We start from the raw sequence: 6,998 nt of genomic DNA on the forward strand, positions 1-6,998 counted from the left end.
TGATATATATATATATATATATATATATATATATATATATATATAATTAAAATATTGAAAATATAAGTGGTGAAGTGCAGAAATCTAGCTTGTTCCATTGGGTATACTTACTTTTTCTGATGTTATACGACCATATTGACTGAAAAACTTCAAATTTCATTTCTAAACTGTTAGAAATATATTGTTGGTGATGCAGAAATCCTGCCATTACCATCACCAGCTGTCATTACCATCAAAATCAGTTGTGTTGATAATAATGTGTTGCGGTAATGCCACTTTTCACTGGAAAAAAGCCCCCGGGTTACAGGTTTCTTAACACCTCTCAATAACTAGGATATATTGTACTCTAAATACATATAAATAATGTAAAAATGTAATATTGCCAATATAGAATATTGCTGGTGTAAGTGGTAATGACGCTGAATAAATCCACAATCAGGAGGAAAACATGCTTCAATTTCTCACATTTCCAGACATCAAAATGTGCAGTGACGGCACTGATAATTAAAAAATGGTAATTTTTTGGAGCTGAAAACTTTCAAAGTCTGGGTTGGGGACAAAGCCAAAGTAGCAAAGACTTGAAAAACTGGGAATCATACTGAAATAGGTGCATTTTTGGTGGTGCAATAAATATTATATTATATTTTAAAGAGCTTTTTATTTCGTAATAAAGAATTTACTAGCATGATTTTATAACCTAAGGCCCCTAAAAATTCTGATTGACTCTTGTGAAGCAGTGCAGTTCACCTTGACCTCAATTTATAATTCTTACAGAGTAACGAAACGCCCCAAGATTTTTTTTAAAATCTTGGTATAGTTTAATAATGGAAGTTTAGTACATGGAACTGACATATCATGAACCTCAAACACGGTTGTCTCTTTATTGTAAAAAGAAAATTCGGTATTGCCAAAAACAGTGCTGTAAAATGGGCCAATTCCTAAACCCCAAAACTGTTATGTAACAGTCTTGACTTCTTATATTTATGCCCTCAAAATTCCTTCCTAGACCACTAAAAAAAATTATCAATGCCGCTAGCTCTCTTCAAAGCCGCTACATGGAGCAAATTAACGGCCACTTTGGGAGAATGTGATGTTTTCTGAGGCCTGCTAGCCGCCCCGACTGTGGCTTTGCCTGTGCCAGTGTCCGCAGAAGGGGACTTCCAATTAGGTGAGCCAAAAAGATAAAGCAGTGGAAGCTAGCTAGGGGGAGCTAGGCTAAAAGCTAACCTTAGCTTGAGAAGGCACCCCTTTCCTCTTGGAAAAAGCAGCACTCAGGGAAAGCATTGTTTGGGGAACATGCCATTCGGGAAAAGCACCACTTGGGAAAGCATCCTCTCTCAGGGATGCACAGCCAAGAGGCAAGGAAAGCATGCTGCAGGTATTAGCTAAATGCTAAACTCTAGCTGATCAGGTCATCTCTTCATCTTTCACCACACTGAGAGGACGACAACAACACTTGGAAATAATTACAGACAATGATTTGCCATGAACAGGGACTATTCCTGCTCTGTGCCTGTTGATTCTGGGAAGGCTCTGGATCCACCGTGACCCTGACCAGGTAGAAGCGAATAAGAAGATGAATCGTATGGAATGACAAGGTTCTCTAACAGCTTTAAAAACAATGCTATGCTATGCCATGCGGCTCCTGTGAGCTGTCAAGGTGCCATCGACCAGACAGTAAAAGCAGAGCTCATCATTCTTTTTCACAAGCCCACCATAAAAGGAAAAACGGTGTGTCTTATTCTGAGGCAAAATGAAAGGGTTGTTAATAGGCCCGTAAAACCGCACCTGAGCATCATTCCAACCAAACGTCGCGTGGTCACTATTTCTACATCAATGAAATGCTTAATAAATGCATTCCATGGCACCTTTAATATGTGCTGAAAGGTTTGATGAAAGCCTACTTCAGGCTGGACTCCACCGTGCCATATGTCAGCGCTAAGTTCCTATTTCATCATTCATATCAATATTGTGAATGGCATGCTGAAGCAGCTGTGTGTGGCGACAGGTTCATGCGCCTTTCAGAAGGTAAATCAGTAAGGAAACACTTCCCTGTATCCTCGCAGCAGGGGCCGTAAATGTGCAACATGCCAGCTGAGTGTGGCGTCATCTCTCTCTCTCTCTCTCTCTCTCTCTCTCTCTCTCTCTCTCACACACACACTCACACACAGGCGCAGCTGTTCGAGTCATGAGAATGGCCGGCAGAAGTGACCCACATTGGCAACACCTTGACTTCTTATCATGTGCATGTGCCGCCCTCGCACAGCAGCAGCAACAAACCCTCAGTATCGCCCACATACCACCAGTGCCTCACATGACCACCCAATATAGATGCATATATTCTCAGATCTACTCATTAATTCATTATTTAAAAAAAAATAATTATGCAAATATGGGACATTTCTTATTGGATATCCAATCATTTTCTTGCCTGCTGATGCCAAAACATAAACATCCATCCATCATCTTCGTCCTTCTCGTTGACTTCTGGTTTCCAGAACCTTCCTGGTATCACTGGGCACAAAGCAGGAGTATCCCTCTGGACAGGGCACCAGCACACCATACTTGCCCAGACAACATACCTATGTGGGGCCTGTATGGGTAGCCCTACTGGGAACCAGAACGTAATGTCCCTAGGTTTCAGATTGGCCCCATATATGGATATCCACCAGGGTCAGTGATGGGACAAGGAGGGGTTGAACAGTGGCCCCATCTAGGTTGTACCTAGATGGGAGCCATGTGAGATTAAGGGGAGGCCCAACTGGGCCCCAGTAACAACACATATACAAACGCACTCATAGCCCATGCCCACCTGGAACCCACCAATCCCACATTCCATCCATGTGTGCCCTACATTAGCATGATTGGACAATTTAGGGGCAACCTGCCATGGGAGGAAAACGGGGTACTCTGAGAAAACACAACAAACCCCTCACAGACAGAAACTAGAGTGAGGCTGGAACCTAGCTTTTAGCCTAGTATCCGCTCACTTCCCCAGTGTTGGCTGTTTTTGCCCAGCACTCTTCCTTCTGCTATGTGTTTAGTGCCCCGGTTGGTAGTCAGCTGAGGTTTTTTGAGGGTGCAGTGTTGAGTGTTGGCTTTTAGCCTAGCATGCTTGATTTCTGGCCTGTTTCACAGCTCTTTTGGTGATTTGGTTATGCAGGATTTTCTTTTCAGTGTTTGAGGTTCACGCTATGCCACCTCCATGTACCAAACTCTAATTATTCAGCTATGCCTTGAGAAGTTCTCCATTCTAGCACGTCTTTAGTGAACGGTTCTTTAAGGAACCATGTTTAAGAAGGACAGTGGGCCTGGAGAACGCTTTTTTTGACTATTTAAGGTGGTTGAATATACATCCAAAATGGGGGTTGAATACCAAATGAAACATACATAACACACATACACAGGGGTGCTGTATGGCAGAGGGGTGTTAGGATGATTCTAGGGGCCTGTGAATTAGAGGGGCCTAGTTTAAGTTGTGGGGCCCAGTGTAATATCAAGAATTAATAAAGTATCTGGTCCAATCGTCTTCGGTACTGAGTACCTTAAAGAACTGCAGTGGAGATCAGTAATTTATTAGCAAATACAGAATCTTAGTTTATTAGGCTCTGTCTTTCACTTTTTTGGATCCTTTCGGCCCTTTTCTTACAGCAAAAGAGTCCAGAAGCAGAATCAACAGGATGTAATGCAATTAAGCCCCTCCCTCCTTCAAGATAAATCAATAAAATCAGTGTGAATGGCTACAATTAGACTGCAAAATTAATTTTATATTAAAACAAACAAATAGAATGTTTGGTGATATTCCTAAACAGCTAATATCATTGACTGGTTAAAATATGTAATTTTATTACCTACCACAGCCTATGTGCTAATACACATAAACGACCATTAAACCAGCTAACATGCCTTAGATAAGTACCATGCAATGGCAGACATGGATATTTCTGCACACGTGTTGAGTTACAGATTGAGTTTTACAAGACTATGATATTCTGGGACTGAAGGTAATTAAAAGCTCTAAGCTGACATTAGCTGCATCAGCTCAGCCATGACCCCTACAAACTGACCTTTGCCCTAAGTGGCGCTTAGGGCCTCCCACGGATGCACTTAGTCAAAGTCGCTGTTGAGCAGTGCAGAGATTCAGCCCACAGCTCACACTCAGGTTAGTGCCCAGTATGGTCATATTCTCTCTGGGACAATGGCAGTGTATCTGTCTGTTCGGTTGCTATGCAACACACAGAGCCGTTGTGTGTCGGGGGTGGTGTTGCAGGAAAATGCACCTCTGAGCGCACTGCATGTATTAACAACCAGGCAGGAGCAAAGTAGGCGAAACTCATATTCAAGTAAAAGTGCTGTTACCTCTGTAAAATAATAATGACTGAAGTGCAAGTAAAAGTACTGTTACCTCTGTAAAATAATAATGACTGAAGTGCAAGTAAAAGTACTGTTACCTCTGTAAAATAATAATGACTGAAGTGCAAGTAAAAGTGCTGTTACGCCTGTAAAATAATAATGACTGAAGTGCAAGTAAAATGCTGTTACGCCTCTAAAATAATAATGACTGAAATGCAAGTAAAAGTACTGTTACACCTGTAAAATAATAATGACTGAAATGCAAGTAAAAGTGCTGTTACACCTGTAAAATAATAATGACTGAAGTGCAAGTAAAAGTACTGTTACGCCTGTAAAATAATAATGACTGAAGTGCAAGTAAAAGTACTGTTACGCCTGTAAAATAATAATGACTGAAGTGCAAGTAAAAGTACTGTTACGCCTGTAAAATAATAATGACTGAAGTGCAAGTAAAAGTGCTGTTACACCTGTAAAATAATAATGACTGAAGTGCAAGTAAAAGTGCTGTTACACCTGTAAAATAATAATGACTGAAGTGCAAGTAAAAGTACTGTTTTGTCTCTAAAATAATAATGACTGAAGTGCAAGCAAAAGTACTGTTACACCTGTAAAATAATAATGACTGAAGTGCAAGTAAAAGTACTGTTACACCTGTAAAATAATAATGACTGAAGTGCGAATAAAAGTGCTGTTAGACCTGACTATTATGTCTGTAAATAATGACTGAACTGTAAGTAAAAGTGCTGTTATGTCTGTAAAAGAATAATAAAGAGTCGAGTACGGTTAAAAGGGCTGTTACGTCTAAGGAAATAAAGAATGATTTACCAATAAAGGTACTTTATGTGACATAATGACTCAAGTATAAATACATTAGTACTTTTACATCTGTTAAAATATAGTACAAGTAAAAGTACATTTTATGCATCTTTGGTCTAAAATAAAATATTAATGCCCAAGTTAGAGGTGTTGACTGTTACCAGTGTAACATTTAAATTAAAGATAATAAAGGAATTAGTAGCTAAACGGTTGCGACTAAAAACAAATCTAAGTAAAATCTAAGTAATATGCACAGTCAAGCCACAGGCAATACTTCACAAATCAGACCTTTATGGAGTGGCCAGATGGAAGCAACTCCTTACTGAAAGGCACATTACATCCCACTTGGGGTTTGCCAACATCATTAGAATTGTACTTCAGTACCTGTAACTGAGTAAATAATACTAGTAGCATTATAATTTAACTTTTTTCTTGATATGCCCCTCTGCTAAAGTGGATCTTGCATTGTAGCGTCTGTATTTCTGTTCATGAGAGGAGCAGAGGAGCATATCAAGGGACAATAAATAACTGATGAATTGAAGTTTATAATTCATACACCGATCAGCAATAGCATTAATACCACTGACAGGTGAAGTAAATGATATTATCTCATTGGCACCTATAAGGATCTGCTGCTGCTTTCGAGGTCTTGTGAAGTTCGTGCCTTGACGGGTTGCAGCTATTTTGGCAGCACAAGTGTGACCTACACAAAATTAGGGTTGGTGGTATAAATGTTATGGCTGATCAGTGTATGGTTTCAAATATTCAAACATTAAATCATCAGTGCTTTATGTTCTCTAGGTCAGTATACCTAAAGAACAAGGCAAAGGAAATGCTTAAGATTCCTGCAGTGTCTTTTACAGCACCATAAAGCTTTACAGTGCCACCACATGACAATATGGCATCGTGTTGCTTTCTGACATCATACACCTTGTGTTTACAGTGGAAAGAGGACTGACCCTCGTCAATGTTTACGTGCAGAGTTTCTGGGTCAAAAGGCGTGTGAGAAAAGGGGGGGGGGGATTTGTTTCTTTATTTTCTTGTAAAACACTGATTGGATAACGCTGCATCTTAAACATTAAGAGCATCAGTGTCCAGCCATAACAAGAGCAATGCATCTTTTTAATGGTAGAATAAAAAAACATGGTACAGTTAGCATCTCCCCAGAGGTAATTACTATTCTATTATTAAATAATAATTTTACATTATAGCTGCTCACACAGCTACCCTGTATATAATCATTCATCAGCGCCATAGAATCAAACATTTCTTACTTGAAGAAAAAAATGAATTTTCAGCAATACACACTATTATTAAGAAAGTTTGGAAATATTGCATAAAACTGCAATAAATACTGTCATTATCTATATAAGAACAGCATATACAGTGTGTACTTTCAGTAAATTACAATGAAAAAATGCTACCTAGTACTGAACATGGGGACAAGTAACAATAGTGTAACCTTTATGGTTCTTAAAATGTGTTTTTTCTACCAATATGCAGGATTTTAACTACTGGGTTTAAAGCATAGAACCATATAAGCTTTCAAAGTTCTTATATACAGCTGTTGCCCTTACTAAATCAGAACCATTGCAGAACCCCTTTTTAAGTGTAAAAGTGTAAAAGTAGTCTACACTTCTAAAAATAAGTGGCAGAAAGTTGTTTTTTTAAGGTAATGATGCCAGAAAATAACTTTTTTTGTTTTCTGAAAGAACCTTTCAGCAAAAAGAACCATTTTTGATGTGTAAGTGTAAAAAAAACAAAAACAAACAAAAAAAAACATCCATGTAAAGGCTCTTTTAGGACCTTTAAGATACCAGTGACCTTTA

The sequence above is a fragment of the Salminus brasiliensis genome, chromosome 22, assembly GCF_030463535.1.
Source record: "Salminus brasiliensis chromosome 22, fSalBra1.hap2, whole genome shotgun sequence".
Classification (NCBI taxonomy): domain Eukaryota; kingdom Metazoa; phylum Chordata; class Actinopteri; order Characiformes; family Bryconidae; genus Salminus; species Salminus brasiliensis.